The sequence below is a fragment of the Macaca nemestrina genome, chromosome 5 (genome assembly GCF_043159975.1).
Source record: "Macaca nemestrina isolate mMacNem1 chromosome 5, mMacNem.hap1, whole genome shotgun sequence".
NCBI lineage: Eukaryota > Metazoa > Chordata > Mammalia > Primates > Cercopithecidae > Macaca > Macaca nemestrina.
In genome coordinates this window covers 10,160,775-10,176,916 of record NC_092129.1, presented here as the reverse complement: position 1 = coordinate 10,176,916, position 16,142 = coordinate 10,160,775, and the positions used below count along the sequence as shown (strand labels likewise).

The 16,142-nt window shown below is 43.4% G+C and overlaps 1 protein-coding gene across 9 annotated transcripts in view; it reads right to left on the bottom strand.

Moving 5' to 3' along the window:
• PRKN (parkin RBR E3 ubiquitin protein ligase) overlaps positions 1-16,142 on the bottom strand; it is a 1,377,649-nt gene that overhangs the window by 146,596 nt on the left and 1,214,911 nt on the right. The window lies entirely within an intron of this gene.

The following is a 16,142-nucleotide window of genomic DNA, read 5'->3' as shown; positions in this document are numbered from 1 at the left end:
GATGGGGTTTGTTTCAGGCTGCTCTACTGCACCTGCTTGAACATCATTGGTTGGGTTGTTCCTGTTAGTCCAAAGGGAGAGGGAGTCTAAGAGTGTGCTGTGAGTTGGAGTCTTGGAGAAACAACTTACAAAGCTTGTGATTTGGGCAAATCCACTCTCTGTACCTTTCAGTGCTGGCATATGAGGTAAAGACACACATTTCAGAGTGGCGTGTAGAGAAGTTCAAATCCCAGCCATTTCATTTGCTCCTAGAACTTTGTACGGGAAAGTGACTTAACTTCTCCCCCTTTTTTTTTTTTTTTTTGAGACGAAGTCTTGCTCTGTCACCCAGGCTGGAGTGCAATGGTGCGATCTGGGCTCACTGCAACCTCCGCCTCCAAGGTGCAAGCAATTCTCCTGCCTCAGCCTCCTGAGTGGCTGGGATTACAGGTATCCGCCACCACACCCAGCTAATTTTTGTATTTTTAGTAGAGATGGGGTTTCACCATGTTGGCCAGGCTGGTCTTGAACTCCTGACCTCGTGATCCGCCCGCCTCAACCTCCCAAAGTGCTGGGATTACAGGCGTGAGCCACTGCACCCAGCCTACGACTTAACTTCTTTAACCTTGTTTTTTATTCTTTCTAAGAAAAGGGTCAAAACATTACCTTCCTTATAGGATTGTTGGGAGAATTAAGTAAGGTAAAACTCATAAGACGTATAAGAATTGCCATCAAGTAAATGCTAAATACATGTTAGCTGTCATCCATCTCGTTGTTGAGAACCACATTAAATATCACTCTATAAGTGAAAGCACTTTGTTAAGACCTAAATCAATGTTAATTATTATAATGATGAGGTTGAGTATTGCTTCATCCTTGATGGTACTCTCCTCAGTAACTTTGCCAATGACTTAAAGATGCAGAAGCTATTCTTGTCAGAGGGATGGCACAGGCCTGGGGTGGGTCTCCTGGTAGGACAAGACCAAGATTATGGCCTTCTGGTGGCAGTTGAAATTGATAAGGGGTAAAAGTAAAAGTTTCTTTTATGTTAAAAAATGAGGTGCATTAAGAACTCATGGGAGGAGACCCAGCTTGGGAGCAGTCAACGTGAAAAGTTCCCGGGGGTTTTAGTTGATGGTCAGCTAATGCTGTTTTGGGCTGAAGACCAGAACTGCTAAATTCCATCTCTAATCATAAGACAGTTGAAATTTTGTACTTTGTTCCAGACATCACATCGTAGGATGGCCTTATTATATTAGGTAGAAAGAACCTTGGCAAGTCAATGGTTTGGAAATACAGTGGGTGAAGGAGCTTTAAATGTTTGAAGTTGTCATCTAAAACAAGGATTATACATGCTTCTTGTTAGCATGGGAAGTGAAACTGTGACAGAGAAGTGGGTACTGGTGAGAGAAAGAATATTATTTCATGAAAGAAAAAACTCGATAGTAATCTCTACAGCCAAAATGGCATGCACTGATGAATGTACTGTTCCCGATGAGCTTGAGTAGAGGCTGGTGGTTGTGGGAAGATTCTCATGCTGGGTGTCATGCTAGACCAGCTGACCTCAAAGGGTCCTATTATGTTTTATGATTTTATAATATAGCAGGCCGTACAGACCATTTTTAATATAGTCTTAATTTTTATAAAAATATATCCATGCATATATACATAGTTATAAAACATAACCATTAAATTCTAGTTAAATGCCACCAAAAATGAAAATAATAAAGTAGCTTCAAATTGTACTTATTGCAAGGTGACCTATCTGAAATGTCTTTTTGGTCGTATTATAAGAGGACTTAAGATGCAGAAGGGGAGGATCATAGCCTATTCATATTTCCATCTCCCACAAAGTGTCTGGCACATGTGTAATAATTAAAGTAGACAATCTTTATTGAATGTTCTCTTGTTTAAAGAAGTATTTTAAGCCCATTATATTTAATAGTTCATGTAACCATCAAAACTGCTTAATAATTTTGGCACTATCATTATCCCATTTGACCCATGAGGACACTGGCACTCACTGAGGTTTAAATGACCTGGCCAACATCACACATCTAGTAAGTGCCGGGGCTGAGATCTGAACTCAGAAAGTTGGGTTCCAGACCTTGTGTTCTTCACCATCACACTCTACTCCCTCTCCTAATAGAAGGTACTCGGTCTGTGTTTATCCAGTTGACAAACTGATGGATAGATGGACGAACAGAAGGACTAACGGGGGCTCCAGAACACGGTCACCTGAATATGTGGCGGTGAACAAGGAAGGGCACAGATTACACGAAGAGCAGATGCGGAAAGGGCCGACGAGGGAGGGACACTGGTAACACCTCCGTCACTGCTCTTCTTTGAGCTGATTCCGCATAGAGCATCTTGGGGTGAAATATAACGACGTGCGTTAGCACAGAGAAGCTAAGCTCCTTCTCTTGGGTTCCTCCTCTTCCTTTGCAGAGGAGATGTTTTCTGTCAGAATGATTAGTTAGAAGTGAACAGTGAAGTCCCTCAATTAGCATTCCTTCAAAATGCCATCTGTAAGTGACTGAAGAAGTGACAGTCAGAAGGCAGAACACAGGGCTAACTCCGCACAGACAAGACGAGAGGCGGGGAGGCAGGGCCGCTCCATCAGCCGTTTCCAGCACGTTAACGGGTCCACCCACTAAACCAAACAAATGCTTTCTTCCTACCATGGAGACAGAAACTGAAAAGTAATTTTTGACAGCACTGTATGATTTAGTGGGTGCTTGCAGACACAGCCTATACTTAGTTTTATACCAGATTTAATAGAACGTTTCAAACTTTCCTAACCATTTGGCAGCTTTTAAAAAATAAAAAATAAAAAAAATAGCAAACGCCCCTCGGGGTTACTCATTGCAATGAAAATACCGCATCATCAGGACTTTGTGATGTCTTGGCAACTCTTACCCCAACTCTATCCAACATGTGCTCTCCAGGTAGGTCAAGGTCAATACACTTGATTACTTCAAAGCCTCAACAAAAATGTTTTCCATCACCACGTTATCAGGTGTTCATGTCAGCTTAGAAACCTGACTGGTCCTTTTCATGCCTGTGGAACAAGGGACTGAATCTTAAGGAGAGTGGAGACCTTATGTTTTTTACATTCCGCATTCAAGAAACTATTTCTATGAAGTTTAATGATCAGGGATGCTTTTTTCCTTCAAAACTATCCAAAGACTTCATATCTGTTTGTACAAGGAGGCACGGGATTGAACTGAATTTCTAGTTTCTTCATCGACTGGTTCCTTCATTCAGTAACAAAACTGAACATTTTAATGTGCTGACACTGTGTGAGAGCTTTACACACATTAGCTGATTTAATCAGTATGAAAATGGTCTGCAATAAGCACACTTATTCCCATCTTATGGGCAAAGAAATGGGCTGGAGAGGTTTCAGTAACATGCACCAGCTGGCTGAAATGCATCTGACGAAATTTGTGCTTCCAGTGAACTTGTAAGATCCAAGTCTCCAGCCGAACGTCAAGTTCTTCTAGGATTCGTCCCCAGCCTTTCCCCAGTCTTCTAGGACTCCTCCCCCTTGCTCCCTCTTGAACTCTGTTGTTGACACCTTTCTTGCCCGCTACACTGTTACAGTTCTAGAGTGGTGCTATACATTGGAAATAAAATGTGAGCCGCACATATGAATTGTATTTTAATATCCACTTTAGGAAAGCAAAAAGAAGCAGGTGAAAGTAATTTTGATAATATATTTTATTTACCACAATATATCAAAACATTCATTTCATCCTGTAATCAGCATAAAAATCACTAATAAGATATTTTATATTCTGTTATGGTATTAAGTCTTTGAAATCTGGTTTGTATTTTACATTTGCAACACACCTCCCTTTGACTAGCCACATTTTGAGTGCTCCAAGGATGCCGGCTAGTGGCTACTGCATTGCCCGGCACAGTCCTACGGGAGGGAAGGAATCCTTAGTTGCTAACATGTCAGACAACATGCTATGGCTCGTAGTTGTCCTCCTGATGTGTATCTTCTCCTCCCGTCCACAGTATTAGAAGCCTTCACTGGTCATGTGTCTGCCAGGTACAGACTACATTTCCCAGCCTCTCCTGCACTCAGGGTACCATGTGACTGGATCTGGCAACTGAGATGTAAATGAAACTGAAACGTGCCATTTCTGGGTTATGCCCTTAAAGAAGGCATGTGCTCACCCCTTCTCCTTCTCTCTTTGTGCAAGCTGGAAGGCAGGTATGGTGCTAGTCACCTTCAACCACCTGAGCATGCTCAAGGGACAGCAGAGCCGCAGACGGGAGCTTCTGTTTCCTCACCACAGAGCCAGCCATGGGGACTGTGTCCTGAGAGAAAGAGGTTCCTGTTTTGTTCCCACAACTGATGTTCATCTTTGACAAGCCCGGTCATCCTCATTTACTTTCATCATTTCTAGAACCTAATTCCATGCTCTCTCGGTGGGGTTAGACCCGATTCTTTCTTCAGGTCTCAGTGAAGCTTTATTTCAGCAGGGAGGCTGAAATAAATTTTTGACAAATTTTGAACAAATGTTTGTTCAAAGAATAAATGTAATTAAGAGGCTTAACATGTAAGTGACATGCTCTTGCCCTTCCAGGTTTGATGGGAATACAGAATCTCTTTAGATTTTCCTGGGTCCTGTTAGAGAGCATCAGAATGACAGTACACACAGGCAAGGCTAGCTGGGAGGACTGAGCGGACTGAGTGTCATGGGTTGAGTTGTATCCCTTACAAAGATATGATGACGTCCTAACACCCAGTACCTCGGAATGAGATCTTCTTTGGAAATAGTGTCATCGTGGATGTAATTAGTCAAGGTAAGGTGTATTAGTCTGTTCTTATGCTGCTAATAAAGACATACCTGACACTGGGTAATTTATAAAGGAAAGAGGTTTAACTGACTCATAGTTCCACATGGCTGGGGAGGCCTCACAATCATGGCGGAAGGCCAATGAGGAGCAAAGGCACATCTTACATGGCGGCAGGCAAGAGAGCATGTGCAGGGGAACTTCCCTTTATAAAACCATCAGATCTATGAGACTTACTCACTACCGCAAGGACAGTATGGGGAAAGCCACCCCCATGATTCAATTATCTCCACCTGGCCCAGCCCCTGATACGTGGGGATTATTACAATTTAAGGGAGATTTAGGTGGGGACACAGCCAAACCATATCATAAGGTCATGCCAAAGTAGCTGGGCTCTAACTGAAACATGGCTGGTGTTCTCAGAAGAAGAGGAGGGAGACGCAGTGAGAAGGTGGCCATGCAATGATGGGAGCAGAGACTGGAGTGACACAGCCACAAGCCAAGGATTGCTGGCAAACACCAGAAGCCAGAAGATGCAAGGAAGGATTCTTCCCCATGGGTTTCAGAGGAACATGACCTTGGAAGCACCTTGATTTCAGACTTCTGGCCTCCAGAACCGTGAGACAACACATTTCTGCTGTTCTACACCACCCAGCTTGTGGCACTTTATGATGGCAGCCCTAGGAGCAAATACATCAAGGCAGACTCCCCCTCACAAACCTGCTGGTGTGCCCTTTCCTCCTGGCTATGACTCCACAGCCTGTTCCCAGGAGTCAGTCCACAGGCCAGGGCCAGGTGGCATTGCTGACTAGTGGCCTGCAGGAGGGGCAGTTATCAGTACTTCCTCGCTCCCAACATGAAAAGTCAGGTAAAGAAGTACAGGAAGCTCTGCCAAGGAGTGCAAGGGATTTGCACCTCCTTAGGACAACTTCCCAGGGAAGGGCGAGTGGAGGACAGGGTGTCCCCACTACAGGAAGCAGGGGAGACATCATCATTCAGTTCTCACAGACATTCCTCCTTCAAAACAGACCCTCTGGCAAAGGTTATCCTCTAAAGAAAAAAAGTTCTTGCTCCTCCGTCATGAACTGGGAATAAATTAGGAGAGATAAGAGACAGATATTACTCCTTTTTAGAACTCTGTATTCCCACTGAAAAGAGTCAAGGCTACAATTCTCAAGTCTGCATGTGTGCACAGTGCTTACATATCTCACACACACACACACACCATATTCCACTTACAGACTGAATACTTTGCACCACAAAGTATTTTCAGCTGCTCTTCTCGCTCCTTTCCCTTTCAATTCAGAAAGCTAACTCTAGCTCAATTATCCCTTCCTTTTGATAGAATTCACATCAAATGCAAACGAGACGAGACCAGGATTCTGCCTGGTTCTGTTGCCAAGGTGGGTGGGAAGTCGGCAGCAGGGATCAGTAGCTGTAGCTGCTTCAGCCTTTGTTGAGGCTAACTCTCCTCCCAAGGTGTCTCAAATAGAAAGGCTTGTTCCTGATGCTTTCCAATTATTTTCACTTCAAAGAAATACTTTAATATATTTAGTTCAAATTGCATGATGGTAATTATGCTTCTAAATCTGATCAAATGACGGGAGAGAGAAAACCTTTGCTTCCATGAGGGGATATTTGTTCTTCAATAGATGGGTCTAATTTTCCATAGTGGGAGGACTCACAAGCACTGAGACTGGCTTTTTTCATTGGTTATTTATAAAGCTCTTATTACACTGGTTAAATTCACATGTGGGAAAAAAGATAAATTATTGTTAATCAATTTCTAACCTAATATATTCATAATTTAACTGATAGCAACCTCTGCTGACCAAGGGGATTTTTATTCAGGCTGCAAATCAATATCATGTTACAGAGTATATTAATAAATGGGATATTTAACTTTTTATAATTAGTGTTTGTATTTATTATATTTGTTACGTTACTGCTCTCCTCAAAGATCCCATTATAATTCCTATTCCTCAGTAAATAAAAGCTCACTCTCTGGTTTGGAATTCAGCCCTCCTCCCAACACACCACACAACCCTGCAGTGCTGGCCGTTCACACTGCTCACGGGGTCTTCAGCTCCCTTCTCCCTGAGAGCTTGTGGGAAGGGTGCACTGTCCCAACCCAGTTAGATGTCATCAAATGCCTTGTTTGGCCAATGAAATGTGAGTGGCAATGACATGTGTAACTTGTGGCCAAAGCCTTTAATTGCTGGCGCTCAACTCTCCATCCCTCCCACGATCCTGCTTCCTGAAGGAAGGGCTCCACCTGCTGACCCTGATGGAGAACGAGGTCTTGTCTCGCTCCCTGCCAACCCTACTGGACAGGCCTCACGCGTGAGAAACAAACCTTTGTTGTTTCAAACCACTGGAATGTTGAAGTTGTTTGTTACTGCAACAGACTTTAGTCTGTACTGACTAATACACCCAGGATATTCTTTGGAAATTCTAGCGGCTCAATTCTATTTTCAAGTGAAATTTGCTATGGAACACCTATACATAAAAAAAGCAGAGATGGTCGTGTTGAGGAGTGAGATGGGGTGAGTGTGTGTGTATGGGATGGGGGAGGATTGAGATTCTTCTTTACCTTCTACTGAAGCCCCTGATGTTCCTTTGCAACCTCTGCCTATTTCTTAGAACTCAGGCTGAAACCCTGTGATCTAGTCCAAACCAACCTTCCCAGCTAGGGTTTCGTTCAAAGGTCACAACTGGTGGCCCATGAGCAGGATCTGGACACACACACACACACACACACACACACTTTTTTTTTTTTTTTTTAAATTTTGGCTTTCAGAGGGTTTGAAAAGAATCTAAGACAATATTTATAGATTGGGAGATTGACGTAAAAGATGCATTCTAAACTTCCCTTGCTGAGGTGAAGAATGAGGACACCCTGGGCCTCCACTGCTTCCCTTCAGTTGCTATTTGTCATTACACTTAAATGTCCATTGCATATAGAGAAATATTTCTGTCCCATATCTCTATCAAAAGTGGGAAATGATTGTGTTTTTGTAAAGCAAGAGAGTGTATTTCTTTGTGGAGTGCGTAATTCTCCTAAGTATGAAAGTGAAAGGTCAACGTTTCAATGTTTCCCCCGCCACTTCTCTCATTCATGTCACCTGTTGCTTCCTATTGGCTTTAGAATGTGGGGCATCTCTTCTAGCCTCCTGCATCTACCTCTATGGTTTGACTTCTGAAAATGTGGTGCCTGGTCCACCTGGATCCAAGTTAGCTGAGATGCTCGTCAAAAATGCAGATTGCAGGTTTCATTTCAGACCTACTGGATTTGAGGTGGTGGCAGTTTCGGCACTTTTCATAAGTAACCCTTTCCCTTGACAACTCTTAGGCACAATTAATCTTGAGAATTACTGCTTCGTGGCTGAGGTCATCGTATATTCAGAACCAAGTTCTATGAATGGGTAAAGAATTTTTATTCTCTTCTAGCTTTGAGAGACCCTCCAGAAGGTAGAATTGGAATTCCAAAATGCTATGATTTCTGAAATGGTGTCCAGGAATAACACATTGAATTATCTGAAACCACAACTGTTCACAAGATTACAGATAAACTGAACACCAAATTGTCTTCCGAATGTTGCCCTCACTCTCCTCCTTCCCCACTGTCGCTCATGCAGTGTCTTTGCCAAAAGTTCTTCCACCGTATTTCCTCACAACATCTCACCCATCTTTAAGGTGCAGCTGAAATGTCAATGAAAATTAATGCATCCTTGCTATCATCTAAAGTCAATTGTGTCAAAACTGTCTTTTAGAATTTTTCATTTTTAATAGAGCTTATTTTTAAAGACAGTTTTATTTCACAGCAAAATTGAGCAGAATACAGAGAGCTCCCCTCTACCCTCTCCCCCATACATGCACAGCCTCCCCCCATCAATGTTCCCCACAAGAATGGTACATTTGCTATAAATGCAAAACGTACATTGACATATCATCACCCAAAGTCCTCAGTTTACATGAGGTTCACTCTTGGTGCTGTACTTTCTATGGGTTTGGACAAACGTATAATAACATTTATCCACTTCTGCAGTATTATATAAAAGAGTTTCATTGTCCTAGAAACCCTCAGTGCTCCACATACTCATCCTTCTCTCCCCAAACCCCTGGCAACCATGGATCTTTTTACTGTGTCCAGAGTTTTGCCTTTTCTAGAATATCATATAGCGGGAACCACACAGTATGTAGTCTTTTCAGATTGGCATCTTTCACTTGCTAGTATGTACTTAAGGTTCCTCCATATCTTCCCATGGCTTGACAGTGCCTTTCTTTTTAGCATGGAATAATATCCCATTGTCTGGAAGTACCAGTTTATTTATCCATTCATCAACTGAAGGACACCTTGGTTGCTTCCAAGATTTGTCAATTATGAATAAAGCTGCTGTCAATATCTGTGTGAAGGTTTAGGTGTAGACATAAGTTTTCAACTAATTCAAGTAAACACCAAGAAGTATGTTTGCTAGATCATATGCTAAGAATATGCTTAGTTGTTTTTTTTTTTTTTTGAGACCGAGTCTTGCTCTGTCACTCAGGCTGGAGAGCAATGGTGCGATCTCGGCTCACTGCAACCTCCGCCTTCTGGGTTCAAGTGATTCTCCTGCCTCAGCCTCTTGAGTAGCTGGGACTACAAGTACTCACCACCTCGCCTGGCTAATTTTTGTATTTTTAGTAGAGACGGGGTTTCACCATATTGGCCAGGCTAGTCTTGAACTCCTGACCTCGTGATCCGCCTGCCTCAACCTCCTAAAGCGCTGGGATTACAGGCATGAGCCGCCGTGCCCGGCTGTGTTTAGTTTTCTAAGAAACTGCCAGACTGTCTTCCAAAGAGACTGTACCATTTTGCGTTCCCACCAGCAGTGAATGAGAGTTCCTGGAGCTCCACATCCTCCCCAGCATCTGGCGGTATCTGTTTTGCATTTTGGCCATTTTAGTAGGTGTGTAGAGGTATCTCATTGTTTTAATTTGCAAATGCCAAATGACATATGATGTTGAACATCTTTTCATATGCTTTTTTGCCATCTGTATATCTTTTTGTTGGTGAGGTTTCTGTTCAGATCTTTTGCCCGTTTTTAATCTTGTTGATAGTTTTCTTACTATCAATTTTGAAGAGTTCTTCGTATATTTTGGCAACAGTCCCTTTATCAGATAGGTCTTCTGCAATGTTTTCTCCCACACCGTTGAATGCTCTCTTTTTTAATGGTTGGTCTGTTTCCAGTCTTCAGAAATCAGGCTTCACACCCAGCCCAGATGTTCAGGGGGTTGTTTGACTTGTCTGTCATCTGCAACGGTCTCCCTTCTGCTTCGTACTCCACGCCTGTCATATGCTGGAGAAACTGGTCATTTGTTCTCTATAGCATCTCACATTCTGAATTTGTACAAGGCTCAGGGACGTCTTGAGCCATGGGATGTGTGGGTCTATAAACCAACAGGACAGGCCTTGGACAGGCAGGGGTTTCCTTCAGGCAGCACGGCCTCAGCCACAGCAGCATCCTGAGGCTGAGGATGTAACATCAAGATATAAAGATATAACACCATGTTTCTGAGATGGGGCTGCCCTGGGAGAAACGCTGTCAGTGAGCGACATGAGAGAGAAAGTCTGCATGTTTCAGTTACTCGACATGTCAGAAGGAATACCTGGATCACTGAAACATCTGGGCATGAAAGCTTTTTTATGAGTTGTGTTAAAAACCGCTTTTTGTGGATCACAGGAAGCGACCCTGAAATGCGTCATCCTGACCATCATTGTTGCTTATCATGTCCATTTTGTGCCATGCACTGCACATGCCTATCATCAGTCAATTGATTAACTTTGCACTCTTTGGGAGAGGCACTACTCCTATCTCCATGTTATAGCCAAGGACGCTGAGACATAAAGAGATTAAGAAACTGTCAACCAAGTCAATTACAATATTTTCTCTAAGCTCATGAACCATGTTCAGCTGTGCAGGAAACCAATGACAACAAAGGAGAGCTTCCAGAAGTAAACATAACTGATGGTAAAGGACCCCTTCTAACCAACCCTGGGAAATTAGCAGTTTCCCAGTACCCCAAGCTACTTGCCTTCCCACCCCTTCTCTTCTGAAGCAACCTCCCGACTCTAGAATCCATTCCCACATTAAAAAAATGGGATAATGTGAGTTGTCATTTATGTGCATTGACTGCTAGGGGATGAGGGTAGCAAGCGTACCCTGAAGAAGGGGCCTGTAACAAGCAGGGAAGAGAGAAATGGGGGATTTGGGAACAGCACACTTTTGAGTACCAGTGCATTTATGGAAAGGTAATAGTTAGAACACAGTGTTATCGGCTAGGACTAACGATGGTGGAGCAGTGTTGGTGAGGGTATGAGGTGGCTCTGATCCATGCCCTCCGGTGAATGTGCGGGACGGACAGGTGTGGAATGGTCACGAGTACATGCTCTGGAGTAGAAGGCGCTGGATTAAAAACCTGACTCCACTGCTTAGTAGGTGTGTAACCCCGGGGATGTTACTTAATTGCTTCAACCTTCACTTTCCTCATTTTAATTTTAGGAGGAGAACAGCACTTACTTGATGCATTTGTGGTGAGGATTGAGTTAGATGACACATATCCAATGTTAAGCACCGTGTCTGATAGAAACTTAATACGTTGGAAATCTTACTATTGTATGGATGATGAAGGAATGGTTCCAGTGACTTTCAGGGTGTGCCTTCTGGCCCAAGGCTAACAACAGCTGTGTATTATAAAAGCAAACTGATCTCCCATGGAGAGAGAGGAGATGAGATCTCCTACAAGGCCTGCTGCTACTTGTAATACTAGATTGGCTAAAAGGAGGGTTGAGTGGGAGGGGCTGCTGCCGTACCATAGAGTCTACATGTAATACTAGATTGGCTAAAAGGAGGGTTGAATGGGAGGGGCTGCTGCCATACCATAGAGTCTACATGTAATACTAGATTGGCTAAAAGGAGGGTTGAATGGGAGGGGCTGCTGCCGTACCATAGGGTCTTGATGAATTTATGGCTGTCATTCTGAAGATTTTAATCTTTTCTGAACAAGTCATAAAAAAGTCTTTTATACAATAGCCAAGACTCATGAACTTCTGTTTGCTGCACACTATGCTCTTTCTGTGGGTTATTCAGGTCATTCTCACCACAAATATATGGGGTAAGTACCATTTTCATCCTAAACAACCTTTGCCACTAAATAACCTTTGCCCCCACTGCACTAAGACTTTTACATGTTTTAACTCACTCAATGGCTGCAACGGTCCCAGGAGGTAGACACTTGTTAATTACCCCCATTTAACAGAGGTTTATGGAGGTGAGGGACTGGAGTCAGGGGGCAATGGGGTGGCCTAGTCTAGCTGGGTTCTAAGGCAGTCGCTCTGCCCCCAGAGTCCTGCTTCGAGAGCCTCTGTGCTTCTATGAAGGTCACAACCAGAAGCAGTCCAGCCTGCAGTTGCTGTTTTAAAAAAGAGGTTGTAAACATCATTGGCTGCCCCACAGGGTGGCCGCAACACAAAGTCAAATGTGAGAATTCTTTTAGAATCCACTGTGAGGAAAGGCCTGCTTCCCCCAGGAATCCATAGGCTTCTATTCTGATAATGATGATTATATCACCACCAGAGTCGCCTTCAGCCTTGATCATTGAGATACCCTAGGCAGGAGGAAAGAATTGAAGAACCTCTGTGGTCAACCTAATTATTTGCTGTATCCATGATCTGGATTTTCAGCCTTGACTTCCAGTTTATTATGGTAGTGTTAGGTCTGTTCTTGTTGCATGAGGAAAGGTATTAATATATTTAAAAAGCTATAGCAACGACATGGGTATAGAGACAGAAGATGTGACTTTTCATAGTTAGAGGTTAAAAGGCTGTAAGATATTCAGTAACATAGAGGCTTGAAAAAAGATCCCAAAGGGTCTCCAAGGCTGGAAGGACGGGCTGAACCTAACCATAAGAAATCTAATGAGGGTGACTTAAAGGCATGAGCGCAGCAGTATCTGCACCTCAGAGCTGGGCAAAGTCTGGCTCCCTGAGGAACAGACGGGGGAATTGCCATGAGGACCACTGCCTGCCAGGCATAGCCTTTTCCCAACCCTGAGCATCTGAGCAGGGTTTCAGGCAGGGCGGGTCGGAAACCTCAGGTGTGCGAGGATGGGAAAGGGGGTGCATCCTGTGTTCCCCAGACCTGTACTGACTGAGTCATGTTACAAAGTCAGGAGTTGTTGCAGGGATAAACAGGAACAGACCAAACACTGCGGAACTTTCATTTACATTACCTGCAAACGCAACAGAGGCGAAAAAGTTTGTGGCCTATTTAATGAATTCATCAACAAATGCTGATTGAATGTCTGCTCTGGGATGGTCAAAAAGGGTCACAGGCGCATGAGACAAGTGCAGAAAGGAGGACAATGAAGGTGGATGGGGCCCAGGAGTGGCAGGGGGTTGGGGGGGACCCGATCAGGCTTATCGAGAGGCAAACAGCCGGTGCTCAATAATGCTAACTGTAAGAGAGCAATATTGATTTATTATACATTTAATTATTTACAGATAAGTGTGATATGGCTGTCCCAAAAAGTTGCTCAGTTGTAAGCTGGGCCAGTGGTCTGCAGGACCAAAAAGTCAATTTGGGGAGCTACCTTCTACGAGACATTAACAAACTGTAACCCATTCAGGCAAGGCAGCCATGGAGCCAGGAGCAGCCTCACAGGAGGCTGAGGAGGGGCATTAAGCCTTCAGAGAAGAGGCCCATGAGCGGATGTCACAGGCCGTCTGCTCAGCTACACCAAGCAGCTCCCAGGAGTGGGTCTCAGGCCGTGGGCACACATTTCAGGGAGGCAGTTTTAAGCCTCACGTAAGGAAGAACTTCTTCAAAATTCCTCTCTTCCTAAACCACCTTCCTGAAAAATTTGAACTGTTTGCCACTTAAGTTGGACACCTGCCAAGGAAGCAAGGTGTGTGGAACCCATTCCAGGAGTGAGAAAGAGGTTCGATGACTGGGCTTTAAGTTCCTTTTCAGCCTAAGATTCTGTGGGGCTAAGAAGACAATCTTCTTAGGTGTGAGTGACTTTCTGTGAAGGTATCTTTTCAGTGTGGCATTTGTAACATTGCTCATCTCTATAAAATGGAATGATCCATTTCCTATCAAGTGAATTTGAGGCATCAGCCCTCAGTTTTGACACAATTACTTGGGCAGATTATTAAATCACATTATGTACTGGTTTGCCTGTACATAACCCAATTTAATCCTCAAAGGTGGCTATGGGGTGGGGAACCGCCAATTACAATCTGCGACCTCTTTTGCTAACTAGCATTCTACTGGTCAGGGAAGTTCCAGAGAGGTGCTGGGACAGCCAAGCCTTCCTCTCAGGACAGCCAAGCCTTCCACTTGGCCCAGCACGCAGCTGTTCAGGAAGGGGTGGTTTCTTCCTTCAGAGCCCTTCCCCCTACCCTCCTTTCTCCCTCCTCTATATCTTGACTCTTCTCTCTGCTCCTGATGGTACCATGCACAGTTAATGTTTTCTGTCGATTTAATCCCATTTTAGGTGGTATTTCCTATTTTCCTACCCTACTGCAACCTCCTTAAATATTCAGTAAACCATATTTTTGTAACAGGTTTTCATGTCCGGCCTGAATCACTCCCTGACCACCCAAGTAAGCTCCTTGACATACTTTTCCATCTTTGTATGCTCAGTGCAAAACATAGGTCCAGGTTTAAAATAGGTGCTCAATACATAATAGTGGATGAAATAAATGACCTGCCTTTTCTGACACAGGGGAATGTCTTTCTATATTCTTATTTTTGGTAGTGCACTTTCTGATAAAACGTATCCATGGAAACACGTTGCTAATAGAAGTATTGCACATGTTAGGCATAAAAGCTGTACCCTTTTTTAAGTGCCACAGAGGACTAATAACTGTTAGTTTGCAATCACAGACTACAAAAGAAATGATTGCATGAATAGCTGAGATTCCAGGTGTTAATTCAATAGCAAAAAAATGTGTGTGTCCTTGTACTTTAGTTTCTGATGGTTAGGAGCTGATGTGTACTTGCTTTTGAATTCGCTAAACTCAGATTCAAGACCTTTTATAAATCTGTAGACTCAAAGGAATGGAAAATGCCCCCAAAGGTCACCTGGCACAAACCCTGCCTTTAGGCAGAACAAGATATAAAACTCCTTGTCGACTGTCTATCCTTTAAAAACCTGTCTCAAGGATAATATTTTTGAGTTTTTTTTTTTTTTTTGACCTCGGAAATGCTTTTCCTAAGGGTCAGTCCTTATGGTTCCATTACACATGATAAAAAATTCTCCCCTGCCATATTGTAAGATAATTTCCATTTGCTCTGTCCTCAGCAGAGCCGGAAGACATTGGCCAGTTTCCTCCATATCATGTCCCTTAATACACTGAATAAATCTGCCCTGAGCTCCCTTTTCCTCAGACTTCATAAATCCAATTCCTCAAGCTGATCCTCACAGATCAATTTTGCAACCCTTTAATCATTTTAATAATTTTTGTCACTCTCAGTTCAATCATTTCCAATTTATCTATATCTGACTTTTTTTTTCCCCCTCAATTAAACACCACGGTAATGCAGAATGGACCAGAGCTAAGAATAGGAAAGTTTCACGGTTCTTGGGTATGTGTTATAATTCCTTTTTTTTTTTTGAGATGAAGTTTCACTCTTGTTGCCCAGACTGGAGTGCAATGGCACAATCTTGGCTCACCGCAACCTCTGCCTCCCGGGTTCAAGTGATTCTCCTGCCTCAATCTCCCAAGTAGCTGGGATTACAGGTATGCGCCACCACGCCGGGCTAATTTTGTATTTTTAGTAGAGACAGGGTTTCTCCATGTTGGTCAGGCTGGTCTCGAACTCCTGACTTCAGGTGATCCGCCCATCTTGGCCTCCCAAAGTGCTGGGATTACAGGCGTGAGCCACTGTGCCTGGCTGGGTGTTATAATTCTATGACAACATCACATAAACACTTTGGTATCTAAATAATTTTTTTTTTTTTTTAATTAGAAGAGCATCAGAAAACTTTTTCACTTCCTGTTCCTGGGCAACACTACCTTTCAGATCTTTCTCAGCAGTGCTTGAGAAAAAGCACTTAGTCCTAGTATTAGCTTTTTATTCATCCTTGCAGAGAGACAATGATCCATTCTGAGATCAAAAAGAATGGCAGAGTCTCAAAAAGAGAGTAAGAAACTCAAGGCTTTTGGAGCCAGGGAGGAGCCTGGAGAATAGGGGGCAGCCAGGTGGGCATGGTGGCAGATTGGAAGCACCGGTGCTGTTTAAAGGAGGGGATGGCCTTTCATGTTTAGCTGATATTTTTCTTCACATGAGAATGCCCATCTAGTG